Source organism: Symphalangus syndactylus, chromosome 13 (genome assembly GCF_028878055.3).
Source record: "Symphalangus syndactylus isolate Jambi chromosome 13, NHGRI_mSymSyn1-v2.1_pri, whole genome shotgun sequence".
NCBI classification, from domain to species: Eukaryota; Metazoa; Chordata; class Mammalia; order Primates; family Hylobatidae; genus Symphalangus; species Symphalangus syndactylus.
Window position 1 is genome coordinate 86,587,114 of NC_072435.2, and position 18,356 is coordinate 86,605,469.

The 18,356-nt window shown below is 34.6% G+C and overlaps 1 long non-coding RNA gene across 1 annotated transcript in view; it reads left to right on the top strand.

Moving 5' to 3' along the window:
* Window positions 1–1,985: 1,985 nt before the first annotated feature.
* LOC129460602 (uncharacterized) overlaps window positions 1,986–18,356 on the top strand; it is a 43,156-nt gene continuing 26,785 nt past the window's right edge. The window contains exons 1-2 of the long non-coding RNA XR_008650274.1: window positions 1,986–2,287; window positions 14,242–14,323. This is a non-coding gene — a long non-coding RNA (uncharacterized lncRNA). The remainder of the gene's footprint in view (window positions 2,288–14,241; window positions 14,324–18,356) is intronic.

The following is an 18,356-nucleotide window of genomic DNA, read 5'->3' on the forward strand; positions in this document are numbered from 1 at the left end:
CAATTGGGCTAACTATTCAGCACAAGAGGCTTAGCTTTCAGCCTGTCTTGGCTCTCAACATGCCATCCTCCCTAAGCTTAATCATTTCTAGCTCTCGATTAAAAGTGAGAGACATGTGACTCTTCCTTTCACTTGATCATTTTAGAGGCCATTTTAGAGTTATGAGTTGGCCTAATTTCAATATTGTTGTGTCTCAGAGAATGGGGGGCCCAAGGAGAGGGAGATAAATTAAGGAGAGGAAGAAAGATGAAGGGTCAGTTGGTGGAGCTATTGTAACACACACAATATTTACCTATTAAGTTCACTGTTTTACATGAGTGTGGTTCATGGCACTCCAAAATAATTACAACAGTAACATCAAAGACCACTGATCACAGTTCACCATAACAGAAATAGCAAGTTTGAAATATTGTGAGAATTACCAAAATGGGACACAGAGACACGAAGTGAGCACATGTTGTTGGAAAATGGCACCAATAGACTTGCTCCATGCAGAGTTGCCACAAACTTTCAATTTGTGAAAAATGCAATATCTGCAAAGCACAATAAAGTGAAGTACAATTATGCCTGTATATGTGCCCTGTTTAAATAGTAGCCACTAGCTACATGCAACTGCTAAGCACTTGAAATACGGCTAGTGCAATGGATGAACTAAATTTTTCATTTCATTTCATTTAAATTAGTTTAAAATTCAATGAAATACTCACGTGGCCAGTGGCTACTGCATTGGACAGCACAGATCTACAAGTTAATGGCTAATGAATGACCATATTCATCTGTGGAGCAGAGGAGAGTGTCTAAAACAGCATAGTGACCAAAATAATACATGCCTAAATAAAAAAGAATCATGATTTCAAAGACTCCAGTTTTCAAAACTATTAAGTCTTGCTTTCTGCAACTTGTGACTTAACACACCTCTTTGACAGATCCTTGTATTCTTTCACCAGAAACAGAAACAGAATTCGTTGTATTTCACTAAATACATGGCTTCATCTTTTGGGACTTGGTTTCCTCATCTGTAAAGTAAAGTGAAGTGGTTGGACTTCGTTAGTTCATATTTAAATTTTTCTTTCAGCTACAAAGTTTGGAAGCACATTTAAGTGAATTGCTGGGAAAAACTGTGTGTTTGATTTTAGGTCTCATCTGTGAATTCCTGTCTCATCATGAGAATCTCTCTAACATGTTTTCCTTTCCCTCTGTACTTCTGACTCCCTCTTATCTCCCCACAGTTCAAAAGATTTCTCCTGTCTGATAGATTTATCCTTCTGCATTTGTGCTGTCAAAGAGCTTTGTTTAGACAGAGTCCAGACATACTTGTGTGTTGCTTATGAATTCTAATTAAGAAGGACAACACATGAGTCAAGGTTATCTTTAAAAAAATAGAACTTCAGTCTAAGATCAGAAAGGAAGAAAAACATTATAAAATAAACTTGGCATAAAGAACTCCAAAGTTTAAACCAAACTAAGATGGGAAGCATAGGAAGCATGTTTTTCTTTCACAAAGTCAGATTAATTCTTATTTGAAGGGTTCTTTGAGCATAAAGAAACTGCCACTGCAGAAATGCAGATTTCTGATGTGGCCACCTTGAGTTTGTTGAAGAAAAACAATTCTGAAAATTCACTCAGGTCCCTCTGGCTCCCCGGGTTCTTTGCACCCTGATAAAGAAAAAGATTACACATGCGCCACCTTTTGGAGAAAATGGGAATAGCAGCAAAGAGGTCAGATTCAAAGACCATTAGCTCTATTTCACCCTCAAAGGGAAAAACAAAAAGCCAAATATCACTTATTTTTATTATAATATTTAAAAGCTATATCCCCCAGAGGTTTATTAATCATGTGACATAGAACTATTAGTAAAGTCTGAATTAAAACTTGGATTTGGTTTTTCTCATTTTCAAAGTGGTAATAAGCTGATTTTGCTTTAAAACAATAAGTCTGAAATAAACACAAAATAACAAAACACTGTCTCGAATCCTAATGTCATAGTTTTCATTTATCCTTGGTCATGGATATAGATCTACAGGGAAAATTAATTATTTTTTTTCTATTTATTCTATCCTAGTTAGAATAATCCTTAACTTTAAGTATTGTACCTCCCTTCTTCTTAGTACTTAGAGTGGAAAACCAGAGAGGCAAATTCATTTATTTTACTAGAAAGAAAATTCTTATTTGTTTTATCTAGAACCATGAAAAAGAAGTGGTATCACAAATCTGCTTAGTTTTTTTGGACTTGAAGCGTAGAGTCGAAGGCTTTTGAGATTCCACAATGCTTGGGAGAAAATGTAAGTAAAATTACTGGTTACTATATGTAAATATCTTTTACACATGTTAGGCATTAAGGCGTGCCCTCCAACGTTATAATGACCGCTGAGCAAAAGATTCTGCAACTAAACAGTAGACAATGCTGACGTATAAAATGCTTCCAGGATGAAAAGGGGAGATAGCTGAATTTCATTTTAAACAGTATTGACATATCCACAAATCTGACTTAGAGATAGTTCTCACTAGACTTGTATATTGAAGTCACAATCATAAAACAATGCTCTTCATTTATTGTCTTTAAATTCTCATCTCTGTCTGAAGACCCTTTCAAATATAATAGAATAACAAAGCATAGAGGCAAATCTGATAAATGACTGATAGCTTCTATGTTTCTGAGTTCATTCTCCCAACATTATTTTGTTTATACAACAACCTACATGTACAAGAATTAAAGAGTTCTTAAAAATATTTAACTTGAGTCTTAATCCAGATCAGATTTTTCATTATTTCCTAAAAAAAGTGTCACAAAAGCTGCTGTGATTTTAAGTATGAAACGAATGCTACCGTTGTAAATAGCAGGCATAATGTTTTAAAAAATAATTCTCATTGGATATAAATGTACTATGTTGACTTTTATATCACTCCTTTTCCCACTCTGTAAGTTTTAATGAAATTATTTTTCCTTAAAATAAATACATGAAAGATTGATTACTAAAACAGCATTATGCGTTTTATGTTCTGCCAGCAGGGAGATGATAGAGTTGGGTTTAAATTCCTCAGCACGCCCTGCTGTGGTTGTCACTCATAGCTCTCCCTTTCCAAAAACCTCAAAATAGCTTATAATGCCACGTACTATATGTGGAGTAATAATTAGGCTTTCCAGGGTACTTTCTGTTGGACAATCCCTTTGGCACACACAAAAGCCATAAAATCCAGCTCTTCACACAAAGTTCTCCAGCTTTTTTTGAATGCTTTAAAGATCATAACTGTGATATCACTTGACAACTTGGCATGGTGAAAGCTGACTAATGGGCACTTTTGAGTATGGAGTTTTACGCTTTTTCTTTTCTTCTTTTGGGGACATCTACCAGGATTTGAGAATCAAATTGATAGGATAAACCTACAATTTACAGTCCTTGAATCCTGATTAATTAAGGGCAGACATGTTAAAGGTTTTAAGTTAAAACTGATTTTTGCAAAAGGAATTTGGGTCTTCAAATGAAAAGAAAACATAAAGACCTTCCAAAGAAATTTAACATTTTAAATGAGCTTCCAGAAGCCTGGAGCTCATTCCATAATAATATATTACTTTTCTAATTAGAATCCCTAATTATCTGGTGTATTCCTATGGATGCATAGAACCTTGTAATTTGGCCACTCGCCCACTCCATTTGGGGTTGCTCTTGTGAATTTAAATTGCACCCCAGTTACCACCAGATGCACCTACGACATGTGTCTTCAGAGTCTACCACACTATCAGTATAAAGTAGAGGAATTATCAGAAATGACTAGAGAAAAGAAAGGAGATTTAAATATTTATAGAGTAAAATCAGGTTGGCTTAAACCCAGGTTTTTCCAGTCAAGAAAAGGGGATAGATCTTTTTTCCTTTAGAAACATACAAACACACACAAAAAAGCATTTTTATTCACATAAGCAACTCTAAGACAAGGTCCTAAGACAAGTTTATAATGGTGCCCTGCAGAAAATAAGAAAAAAACTACTCATAATTATTTGTTAATTATTTGTTAAACTCACTTTATCTAACCTGTAATTTCCGCTAAGTCCTTGCTTGTTTTGATATATGTTTAATTAAATTGTTTTGTTTGTTTTTTTGAGATGAAGTCTCACTTTGTCTGGAGTGCAGTGGCGCAATTTCAGCTCACTGCAACCTCTGCCTCCCGGGTTCCAGCAATTGTCCTGCCTCAGCCTCCCGAGGAGCTGGGATTACAGCATGTGCCACCATGCCCAACTAAGTTTTGTATTTTTTGTTAGTAGAGACAGGGTTTCACCATGTTGGCCAGGCTGCTCTCGAACTCCTGACCTCAGGTGTTCCACCTGACTCGGCCTCCCAAAGTGCTGAGATTACAGGCGTGAGCCACTGCACCTGGCCATGATATATGTTTAATTAAAATTAACAGAGGGCATGATAAAAAACAAAATAAGCATAAATTACTCATTTAACCTACATACCCATAATGTTCCCAGTTGTTTTCAGCTCAGTTTAAAAATTGGTCTAATTTGTAGCTAATTTTTATGTACTGGCCTGCATATGTTTAAATAGTGGAATAAGCAAACATCTAAACATGACATTTAAAATCTATTTTGAAATTTCTTGTTCTGCTTTTTAGAAAATGACTGGATATATGTACAAGTATATATATATATACACACATATATACATATATACATACATATATACATATATATGACTGCATGTGTGCATGATGTATATGTATATGTGCATAATTTAGGGTCCTCGTATTTTTCACACTGTGGGTAGGAAGGGTAGGATTTAGACAATCTTGTGGCTGTTACCAGGAAATGTAGCCCTTTTTGATCTTAGTAAAACATTTTACAAATAAATGCATAAAATTAAAAATTATATTATCAAAGGGGAAAATATTAAAATACACATGTTACTTGTCTTCACATAATTTTACAAAATAGAAAAAATATTTTAATTCTTAAAATTATATAATAAAAATCACTGGTATAAACTAAGACAGTTTGAGATTTGAATCTTATTTCCAACATCTTGTGTAATATCCAATATCCAAGAACCTGTGATCTCGGGAAGTTGTAGAGCCCCTGAAGTCCCAGTTTTCTAGTCAGAAACCTTATCGTTACTTTTCAATAAACACACATTCCTTCCTTCCAAAGCTTTGCAAAAAGGCACTTCCTCTAGTAGGTCCTTAGCCATAAACTCCACCTAGCTTAATTAATCATATTTATCCTAACATACAGTAAATAAATTTAAAGTTCTCAAAAGAGCAAGTCACTTCTAAGATTCTACACAACCAAGGTATGATAGCAGCTTTCATTCATCCATTCACTCATTCATTCATTCATTCATCATTCAGTTATTTATTCAACAAATGTTCATTAAAGCTTGCGTGTGTGTGAATGAGTGTTGGATTTCTCTGAAAGGCTGGAGCAAAGTAGAGGATGCCAGCATGCATACTTGTCCTGCTATCTCAATATCTTGTCCAGTTTTCTCTATTCATTTCACAGGACTGCATATGCACCAGGTAGTCAGAGGTGAAGAGGATGATACCCCTATAGCTGTGGGGTGTTTCACTGTTTTAGAAGGGACTGAACTCATTTGAAATTGGCAACTGAAAGAAGTCATTATTCTCAACTCAGAAAAGCCCAGAAACAAGTCCAGGCTGGTAATAAAGAAAGCTATCTTCAATGTTCATGCCTCAGAAGTAGATTTTCTCGAAAGACACTGTATCTAATTTTGTATTTGTAATTTTTTATTTTATTTCATAAAGACAGCCTCAATATTTATAGGCTTGAAGCCATATAAACTGAATTTGCCTCTACCTGTGCTACTTCTTTTTATTTTGTTTTGTTCGTTGCACTATATTTTGAGGCCATTACTTTTAGGAACAGTCTTCAAAGTGTATAAACCAGTGGTTCTCAACTATCCTGTTCATAATAGTTGTATGGAGGGATTCTATTAAATATGAACCCCAAGTTTCCACACTAAGGAGCTTCTGTTTCAGTAGTCTAGTTTGTAGCTTTCAGAATGAATACGTGTGTGTGTGTGTGTGTGTGTGTGTGTTATTCCTGTCTTTAGACCATACACTGAACATCAAATACAAGACAAATTTTTTAAAATTTAAGAGAGCTTTAGAATCTATCTGCTGTTGTTGTTCTTCATTTTAAGATAAGCTGAAGTTTTTTCTGTTATGTTGGGTGGCTTTCTATTCTGAAATGATGGCAGCTGCAGGGGGTTTGGGATAGGGTAGAAGGCTCAGTTTGGTTAAGGACTTTCTTTGAAAGTGGCTCTGTAAGCAGATATTTGGAAGTATTAATCTTTTTTTTTTTTTTGAGACTGAGTCTTGCTCTGTCTCCCAGGCTGGAGTGCAGTGGCACAATCTCAGCTCACTGCAGCCTCCGCCTCCTGGGTTCAAGTGATTCTCCTGCCTCAGCCTCCTGAGTAGCTGAGATTACAGGTGCATGCCACCATGCCCAGCTAATTTTTGTATTTTTAGTAGAGACGGGGTTTCACCATGTTGGCCAGGCTGGTCTTGAACTCCTGACCTAGTGATCCACCCTCCTCGGCCTCCCAAAGTGCTGGGATTACAGGCGTGAGCCACCACGCCCGACCGGAAGTATTAATCTTACTCCTTATTGACCTTGCCATTGATATGGCTGGTCATTTAGAATAGTTGATATTAAACTTCAGTTCCAATTCCAAGAGACTACAGTAAAAAATGTTGAAGTCATATAGATTGGGCCCAAAATAAAATATAAACAGTCCCCACATCTCCGTGTTGTAGACTTTGATATACAGCACTTTTAATTATATTGCCAACTCACTCTATTTCTTTTTAACCTCTGTTCCTTCCAGAGGACCCCTAATTCCTGCCAACCACCTGACTCTACCTCATTCCAACAGTTCCCAGCCACCTGTCTCCCCCGTCCTCCATTCCATCTGCTGTAAAGCAGGCTCTGCAAAACAGTCATTAAAATCTTTAGAGATGCCATCTGCTGCCTAGTATTGTCTATGAATCATTTGAGGTTATAAATATTACATTTGCATTGTGTGGCCTGGGACCTCTGAAAAACTGACTCAACTAATTTAACATCATAATTATCATCATGGCCTAGAGGACTACAATATCCAAATAGTATTTCATTAGTAAGAGCAATGGCTTTTTAAAAGAGTAAAATAGACTCCCTCCTTGTCATCCAATGAAACCCATCATCCAGTGAAACCCATCCCTGGATCAAAGATTCTGGAAGATACTACCGTCTTTAAGTTTTACTTAAACCAATTAAGAGCTAAGATTTAGCCAAGATTCAAAATAAATTACTTAGTGACATTGAAGATAGTTGAATAGGAATATGGATAGATGAGTAATAGAAAATGCATAGTACATTGTAGGTTTAGTAGAAAGTGATTAAAGATAATCATTGTATCATCTAGAAATTAAAGTGAAAATAAACATTTTTTGTCCATTCTTTTACTAAATAACAAAGATTTCTTTAGTCCCTCCATTTAGTACTATTATTTTTATAATAATTATAAATTTAGAGTATATTTGATAAAATATTTAATTCTCAATACTAAATCATATTATCAAAAATACATATCAAAATTATCTACATAATTATATGAAGTTCTAAACTGCTTAAATGATTTAAAGGGTATGTATTTTGTATATATCTAATCATTTTCTTCCTTCTAAAATGATTTATGAGTATGTAATTTTTTCAGTTATTTTATAAAGTAAATCACAATAAGGTATTATAAATGCTTCCAAAATCAAAATACATGTTCCATATCGCTTTCAACGACACAGTAGTATCTGTAATTAAATCCTAAAACTTGATAGAATAACCCTGCACCACCACCTGCTGTTGGAAACAAAAAATTTAATTTCATATTTTCAACTTATAGCTATGTATAAGCTTGGTGCTAGGTATCAATCTTGGTGCTAGGTATCAATCTTGGTGCTAGGTATCAATCTTCATGGGGATAAAGCAACACTATTATTATGGCTTTTACGGATTTTTAAGGATTCTACATAATTTTTTGAGCATGTGTGTAGATTTTTAAGTATACCGATTCTACAAAGGAGGAAAGCAAGAAGTGGAACAAAACAAGTAAAGCCAAATCAAATAAATAAACACTTGCAATCTGAGTATTCTGCTGCACTTTAGGAAGAAGAGAACTTCATTTTTCTGCCACAGAATCTCTACAGTTTTTATTCTTAATAATTTCATACACTATCATGATTATTCCTGCATATATTTATCACTGTTAACAGATATATTATCAGTGTTTAATGCAAAGGGAAAAAATGGCCTTTTACATTAGGACAAACTCGTATCTGAATGCCAGCCCTTCTACTTGTTAGCTTTGAGTTCAGTCCAATCATTTAGCTTCTCTGAACACCAGGCTGAAGACTTTTTAAAAATTGAGATATACACATGCATCTTATAGGGTTTTATGAGATTTTTAAATATTGTATGTAAAGTACCCGGGATACACATTAAGCACTGAATAAATGGCATCTCTGATTATGTTATTTTTATTCTATAATCTTTGTATGAATCACTAAAATCTCAAATCTGGGAAGTTCAAATCTGATCAGACCATGGACAGATGTTAGAGAGATCATAAGAAGACACAAGAAATCTTATATTTGAAATAAATATAGAGAGTGAGATTTGAGTCAGACACTCAACCAAACTTGATAGAAATACCAAATCTATAATAAATAAGCCTTAGAGTTTCAGTCAACAATCCAACTGGGGTTCATCTTGACAAGGAGGTTGGGGGGGAGCACAGACAGTCCAAACATATGTTCATGAACATATACAGATTCATCTGATGAAGGTCACTTTAGAAAGCTCGAGTCTCCCTCATAGACAAGCCTCTAATGGATTTTAAAGAATGGACTTTTATCATGTTTTCTGAAATAAATTACTCATCAACTCTATAGAAAGCAGTAGTAGGCACATTTAATGATACTTACATAAATAATGTAGTGAGCAGGAACATCACTAGGGGAGTCTTTTATAAAAATCTAATTAAGTCAGATAAATGAAATAAGACTATCCATTTAGTACTATATGAAATGAGGCAATGGATAAATAAAAAAGAAAATAGAGAGATGGATGGACAGACAGATGAATGCAGAGACCTCAGAAAAGAAGTTTAGCAGGGTAGAAAGTAAAACTCTTCCTTACAATAAAATTCCAACTAACAAAGGTAGAACGAACGATAGAAATAGAAAAATCACTATTTGGAAACCATGCTAGTAATAATCATTTCAGACAAGACTCACCAAATAATTATTGCATAAAAGTATAGTGAGAAACAGGATTATTATGTAATCTCAAAGTAGCTCACAAGGTAGTTATTCATTACAAAGACAAAAATGGTAACTTTACATTAAAGAAAATTGGCAGACACCACCTTTACCAAATGGACAGTTAAATTACTGTTTCACTAAAGACAACATGCTGCACTGAGAAAAACACATCACTCCTGTTGTACTCCTGCCAAAAATACATAGCTTAAATCTAATAATGAAACGTCAGACAAACCCAAACTGAGGAACATTGTTCAAAATAACTGGTCTGTATTCTTTAGAAAAAAGTATCTGTCATGAATGTCAAAGAAAAGCTGAGTCTCTGTTGTAGAGTAAAGAAAAATAAAAAGATATGAGAACTACAGGCAACATGGGATCCTGGATTGGTTTAGAATATTAGTGGTATAAATGGCTGAATTTGAATATGGCTTCTAAGTTAGACTGCAGTGTTATTAATGTTAGTTTCTTGATTTTGTTCATTGTAATGTGGTTAAGTGACATAAAATGTACACTAATGTATTTAGATGTAAAGAGTATTATGTTTGTAACTTACTCTCAAGTGTTTCAGGAAAAAATATGTAACTACAGTTATATTTGCATCTATACTTATATCTACATTTGTAATCATATCTATGGAGATGCCAGGGTTGGAAGAGAGAAATAGGGAGGAAAAGAGGAGAGGGAGAAGAAGGGAGGAAGAGTGAGAATTATAAAGCAAGCAAGAGAGGTAAAGGTTAACATTTGGAGAATCTGGGTTAGGGTATAGTATATAGGAATGCTTTGCTCTAATCTTGCAACATTTTTGTACACCTGAAATTACTTCACAATTAAAAGTAGAAAATGATAAAGGAAAGTGGAGGAGAAGGGGAAAGGACAAGGAGGAGGAGGAGAAGGAGGAAAAATTTACTTTCAATTCTCCTCTTTTGCAATTGTTTTAAATCTGGCCACTAAACATCTAGATTTCATAAATACATAACTATTCAATCTGAGTAACATTTTTAGGAGAGAAAAACTAAATCGTTTAAGGCACAGAGAGCTTACATCTGAGTATTACATAGCAGTGAAACATGGGTTTCATTGCTGATGGGATTTGTGGTTAACTTACATTCTTTTTCCCCTACTGAACAATTATAAATTTCCTTGAGCATTAATTGGTAGCCTTAGCCAGATGTTAAAATGTGGCTGATAAAATGTAGCATCATATTTCAAACCAAAATCCAAAGTCTAAGCAACATCTAATTTTTTTGGAATGTAGATTGTGAAACTTGAAACTACCAGAGTATTGGATGTGCTGGAGAAGTTTGAAAGGGTCACAATTGAACCAGACGCATCAACCAGCCTAAAGGGCAACAGATGGCAAGGAATGTCTCAGAGCTGCCTAGCTTATTTTATCCCTATTCTTGGTAACATCTCCATTTTCTCTTATATTAGACAGTGTACTACATAGGTCCAGCCTCAGAATGCCTGCAAACCGACAGTTCCCTTCAACCTAAGACAATTACTGAATAGAAGTTTTTGAGCTGACAACAGATGGATACATCACCATACTCTACCCACAGCTGATAAATTCATCAGTGAGCCCTTGATCTGGTGCCAACCAATTCTTACAACCAGTGACACCTATGAGGTGGCCTGGAACAAAAGGTCCAGGTACATAGATAATGGTGCTTATGGTGGAGTTTTCTGTTTTGCTTTGTTTTAAAAGAGAATTACTGAAACACACTCGACACAAATTTTGCACATTTTAATGTGTGCAATTGGATTTATGACATATATATACATATATGTATATCAACATATTTATACCCGTGAAACCATCACAATCAAGATATTGTGCAGCAAACCACCATGGCACACATTTACCTATGTGGCAAACCTGCACATCCTACACATATACCCCTGAACTTAAAATGAAAGTTGAAGAAAATAAATGTTGAATAAATCTATCACCTCCAGAAGTTTCCTCGTGCCTTTGTAATCCCTCTCTTACTCCTGTCCACCTTCCTCCTATAGAAGGCAATCGTTGATCTGCTTTTTACCAATGTATGTTAATTTTCATTTCTTAGTATTTTGTAGAGATAGAAGAACCATACATTGTGTCCTGTTTTCAATGGCTTCTTTCACTCAGCATAATTATTTTACTAGCAGTTACATATATGGTGTAGCATAAATTTCTTTTTATTGTTGACTAGAATACTAGTTTACAAATATACAATGGTTTGTTTATCTATCTGTCATGGACATTTGGATTGTTTCCAGTTTTTAGCTATTATATCACAAATAAAAATGATATGAACATACATGTAAAAGTTTTCACAGGAACAATGCTTTAGTTAACTAAAAACCTAGGAATGGAATAGGTAAGTTTATGTTTAACTGTTTAAGAAACTGCCAAGCTATTTTCTAAAGTGGTTATACCATTTTACATTCATAACAGAGTGAACGGCAATTCTAGATCTTCAATAATCTAGCCAGCACTTAGTGTATAATATTATCTCATTGTGATTTTAATTTGTATTTCCCAAATAACTAATGATGTTGAGTGTCTTTTAACATGTTTATTTAATACCAGTATATGTTCTTTGGTGAAGAATCTATTCAAATATTTTGCCTATTTTTACATAGGTTGTTTATTTTCTTTATTGTTGAGTTTTATAAGTTCTTTATATATTCTGAAGACATATCCATTGTCATATATACGCTTTGCAAATGTTTTTTCATATACTGTACCTTGCCTTTTTATTCCCTTAACAATGTCTCATGAAAAGCAGAATTTTTAATTTTGGTGAATTCTGACTTAATTATAGGCCATGCTTTTGGTATTGTATCTAGTAAATCCTAGCCCAGAGAATCCTGTGTTCCCTTCTAGAAATTGAATAGCTTTAAATTTTATATTTAGGTCTAATATCCATTTTGTGTTAAGTTCAAATAATGAATTGACATTGATTTTCTTTTATGTTATGATGACATTTTCATGTGTTTTGCTTTGTTTGATCTTTTGCATATTATTTGATTATTCCAACATCATCTAATGAAAATACGATTCTTTCTCCTTTGAACTTTTACACCTTTTAAAAAATATCACTGTCCATATGCATGTAGCTCTATTTTTGTAATCTCTATTTTATTCCATTGATCTATTTCTAGTATTTGTACAAATACAACATTGCCTTGATTAAAATCACATTATAATAAGTCTTGATATCATATAGTGTTAGTCCTCCCACTTGGTTCTTCTATTTCAAAGATGTTTTGGCTTCTCTAGATTGTTGCATTTCCCTGTGAATTTTAGAAATTTCTTTTTCATTTTCTGCCAAACCAAAAAAAACAAAAACTAGGACTAAAGACCCATGGGTATAGTATGGGTCTCAGTATACTTAGACCTTCAGTAATTTCGCTCTGCAATTTTAGGTAGTTTTCAGTGCACAGATTTTTTTGGTGTTTTATCAGACTTTACCTTAAAAACTTTGTATTTTTGCCGTTACTACATATGGTACAATTTTTTATTTTTAATTTTTGATTGTTGGTTGCTAGTATATAGAAATATAATTGATTTTTATATTAATCTATAAGTTTGTCAAACTCATAAGTTCTAATATCATTTTATATATTCCATTATATTTTTTATAAAATGTTTGAATAAAATTTTACTTATTTCTTTGTGACATGAGTGCCTTTAGTTTTAATTTCTTTTTCTTTATCTTATTGCACTGGCTAGAGCCTCCATTTTATGTTAAACAAAATTGATGAGACCAGACACCTTTGTATTTTTCCTAATCTTGGGAGAAAACATTAAGTCTTTCACTATTAAACATGATATTAGTTGTATATTTTTTTATATCTGAACTTTATCAGGTTGAGAAACTTACCTGCCATTTCTACTTTGCTGACATATTGTCAAGAATGAATATTGGATTTTTTTCAAATGCTTTATCTCGTTAATTAAAGTGTTGATTTGGTTTGTTCTTTTCAGTTTGTAATATGGTGAATTTATTTGATACATTTTTGAATGTTAAAACAACCTTACATCCAGGATAATTACTACCTGGTCATGATGTATTAACAGAATTATGCAGATATCAAAACCAGACAAAAATGTTAACATAAAAGAACATTACATACCAATATTTTTCATGAATATGCAAAAATAGATAGATATGCTACCCAAATTTTAGCAAATCAAATCCAGTAATATATGACGACTATGCGTGGTTTAACCCAGGAAGGTAAGGTTCAAGAGCAGTGGGAAGAGGAATAGAGAGGACTTGAGTAAGAACATGGAGTGAAATGAATTTGTGACGACTTTGATGTAGAATCACCAACCAGTTCTGCATTACTGCTATCATAAAACTCAAGTATTCCTTATTTTCTTATTTCAGTAAAATTTCTTCATCCTGATTTTATATGTATCCTTAGCACAAAACCTCCATTAATTGAGAAATAAAGGTGGGTCTCTGCTCCTTGAAGCCAAAAACTCTTAACTAACAAAACATCCTTGATTATCTTTGTTTGTGATTAGGGTGTGCTTAGATTAAGATGTTTTAATATTCTCCATAATGTAATAGAGTTTATGGATCTTCTTTATGTTAACACTCAGCAGGCCCTCACGGAAGAACTGACCTGACAGCTTCCTTGACTCTTCCCAGCCTCCAGAACTGTGATAGACAAATGTTTGTTGTTTATGTCACCTAGCCTATGGTAAGTTGTTATAACAGCCTGAACCAATTAATACAGAAGGTTTGTATATGGTAATTTTGTGAGGAAAGATTTAGTTCCTCTAAAATTTTGTGAAAGCTTTTTACCATAAGTTGCACTTTAGGACATAAACCCTATTCCCTTTATGTAAATACGTAAAAAGAAGTCAATAAAGCCTCTAGGATTTACACCTCAAACTACTCCCTCTTTGTCTTCATTCTGCTATATAGATGTCTCCAGGGAGGCCATACCTAATGAGGAGCTCCCAACAAATTGCAACTGATGTTACCTACAACCAAATATGTCAGGAGGGTTAGAAAACCAATACAAAGTTAGTCTGTCAGAACCTGTGTCAGGCAGAGGGCTCCCATGCCGCATAGTTGCTTTAAGATGTTAATTGATTATAAAGCACAGTACAGCTCCCAAACAAGTGTACTCCAAAATGAAGTGGAAATCTTAATGAAGTCATCAAGACACATCATAAGGACTTAAGTCGAATATTTAAAAAGAAAAATTTATCAGAATTCTCTGAAGCAGATTTTTTGATTACACAATGAGAATGAAAATATTATCTTTTGAAGAAAAACATCTTCAAAAAATTTTTTAGAAAATGTTTTAAACCTAGGTCAAACATCCTTCGAAACCACCCTATTCCATTTATTCTAATAACATACTCAGTAAGTATCACCGTAGTATTTGAGATACACTGAGAAAATTTCACTGGATAATAGATATAATTGTTCAAATTATTTTTCTATTTAGCACATATAAATCAAGCCCTTGTAGAGCTCCAGACACCGTTCTAAACATTGGGAATACAACAATGAACAAAACATATATAGGTGGTGACAGATGTTATGAAGAAAGAAAAAAGCAAAGAATAGGGTTATGGGTTGATGGGGAGGGGGAGTGCTATTTAAATAAGAGGATAGGAAATTAAGTTACAATAATAAGGTGACATTTAAACGGACATGTAGGCAGAGTGATGGAGTGAGCCATATAGAATAAGACTGTCCAGATATGGAGAGCAGCAAATGCCAAAAATCCAAAGCAGTTTTATGCTTGGCCATATTCAAAAACCAGCGAGGTGGACCACACGGGAGGAGCAGAGCAGGTTAAGTATCAGACTTCCACACTGGGGATGCTTCAGCCTCCTACCTCCCATTAAAGGTACTTCGTCTCTCATTAAATTCAACAACCTGCTTGCAAAATAAATTATTTAACTTCTGATTCCCCCAAGTACTTAACATCAACTGCTTTTCACATATGCTTTAAAAGTTTCAACTTGTGTCTAATCTTAACACCACAGGAAAAAATCCTTTGTATTTGCTGTAGACTTTTTTTATGTCTATGTGGATGTGTCCATCTGCGAAAGGCAATGGTAGGTAAAAGTGTCAGAACTGAACTCTTTTCTGTTCAGATTTAGTTCATCAAACTTCAACGGGGCTTATATTTCCATTTTCTATTGTCCATTTAAAAATATAAGAAGGATTTTTAAAAGAGCTAAATTTCCACATAAGAAAGATAAAGTAAAACTGTATTTGGAAAGTTTTCTTGGGAGCCAGTTTAGAATGGTTAGCAATACTTGTCAATGCAAGAGCAAATAAAACAATGAACTCTGCCCACTTCTGTTAATTTACTGTAAAACCTCATTGGTAATAAATGTCAAGAAATCCTTCTTACAAAGTTGTCTTCTATAATACATTTGTAACTTTTTTTCTGTTTATAAGATCTATTGTAATATTTTTCCTGGATGTTTTTCAGGGAAAACAGGAAGCAAAACAAACACATCATGCAAATCATTTATATTGGCTAAATTAGGAGACGTTTGTTTATGCAAAACAATCAGCATCCACAAAGATTATGCAAAACACTGTTCAGTAACACCAAGTTTTTACACAAATGATACACTGTTTCCCCTGCTCTTTCTCTGTAACTCCTCAGAAAATTCACTGGTTGTGTGTGACCTTAGCCTAAGGCAATTTTATACCTACAGTTTTTAAAGGTATGCTTGGAATTTCATTTGGAACAATTCCGCAATAATACGGACCTATCTTATATAAGAGAAATGATACGTTTTTCTTCTTGGTCATAGATTTTAGGAGTAAAGGAGAAAAGCAATAAGAGGTTAGGGGATGGAAGGTGTATTAGTCCATTCTCACACTGCTACAAAGAAATACCCGAGACTGGGTAATTTATAAAGAAAGGATGTTCAATTGACTCACAGTTCCACATGGCTGGGGAGACCTCAAGAAACTTACAATCATGGCGGAAGGTGAGGGGGAAGCAAGCCTGGACCTTCTCACATGGCCGCAGAGGAGAGTATAAATGCAGGAGGAACCAACAGACACTTACAAAACTATCAGATCTCGTGAGAACTCACTCGCTATTATGAGAACAGCATGGGGGAAACTGCCCTCATGATCCTATTACCTCCACCTGGTCTCTCCCTTGACATGTGGAGGTTATAAGGATTATAATTCAAGATGAGATTTGAGTGGGGATAAAAAGCCTAACCATATCCACAAGGCAAATCTTCACTCAAAGATAAAGCAAGAACAAAAACGGGATGGATAGAATTAATTATATTGCTGGGTTTTCTTCATGAAGAACACCTGTGCCCTGTAGAGCTTTTCATTTAAGACGCTTCTAATAACAAACAGTTTAGTAATAGTACATTTTGGAGGTAATCTCAGATTAAAAACACCAGCATTTCCTGACCCAAGCAGCAAAGAACAGCATGGGGGAAACTGCCCTCATGATCCTATTACCTCCACCTGGTCTCTCCCTTGACATGTGGAGGTTATAAGGATTATAATTCAAGGTGAGATTTGAGTGGGGATAAAAAGCCTAACCATATCCACAAGGCAAATCTTCATTCAAAGATAACGCAAGAACAAAAAAGGGATGGATAGAATTAATTATATTGCTGGGTTTTCTTCATGAAGAACACCTGTGCCCTGTAGAGCTTTTCATTTAAGATGCTTCTAATAACAAACAGTTTAGTAATAGTACATTTTGGGGGTAATCTCAGATTAAAAACACCAGCATTTCCTGACCCAAGCAGCAAAGAACAGCATGGGGGAAACTGCCCGCATGATCCTATTATCTCCACTTGGTCTCTCCCTTGACATGTGGAGGTTATAAGGATTATAATTCAAGATGAGATTTGAGTGGGGATAAAAAGCCTAACCATATCCACAAGGCAAATCTTCACTCAAAGATAAAGCAAGAACAAAAACGGGATGGATAGAATTATATTGCTGGGTTTTCTTCATGAAGAACACCTGTGCCCTGTAGAGCTTTTCATTTAAGACGCTTCTAATAACAAACAGTTTAGTAATAGTACATTTTGGGGGTAATCTCAGATTAAAAACACCAGCATTTCCTGACCCAAGCAGCAAAGAACAGCATGGGGGAAACTGCCCTCATGATCTTATTACCTCCACCTGGTCTCTCTCTTGACATGTGGAGGTTATAAGGATTATAATTCAAGATGAGATTTGAGTGGGGATAAAAAGCCTAACCATATCCACAAGGCAAATCTTCATTCAAAGATAAAGCAAGAACAAAAACGGGATGGATAGAATTAATTACATTGCTGGGTTTTCTTCATGAAGAACACCTGTGCCCTGTAGAGCTTTTCATTTAAGACGCTTCTAATAACAAACAGTTTAGTAATAGTACATTTCGGGGGTAATCTCAGATTAAAAACACCAGCATTTCCTGACCCAAGCAGCAAAGAACTTACGGCTGCTGTTGAAAACAGGACAAATTTGCTACACAGCCTCTCTTATTACTTAAAAAATTCACTTTGGTCAGCCAAGATTAATAAGGGGGGCTCACAGTCCACACAAATTCTTCTTGGCCCCTGCTATTTGTCAAAGCATCCATGTAATATTAATAGCATTAAGCAGCTCCTAAACATTCATATTAGTGATACCAATAATATTTGGCCTTAGTGTCAGCTCAGCACTTCCCATTCTCATTGGAAAGGGCGAATATTTATATTAGCTCCACTTAGAAGATGCATCTTAGGACACTGAAGCATGTAACTTAACCCACAAAATTAAAAATAAAGTCATTTCAGTGTGACCTTTAAAGAAACACAATTCAGTTATAATATGGCTTTTTGAATATAAGAAATAAAGTATAACTAGAATTGGGTTGTCTTATCATCCTGAGAGTTACAAGGATATATATTTCCTTCTGGAAAGTAGTTATTTTGGACCCTGCCTGTCCAAGTATTTTCTCTGTCAATTATCGCAGATTGTTCAGGTCTTCAGGGAATTCATGGATCAAAAAACATAAGACAGTCTTTCTATATTGTAGAAGATTTCTATCA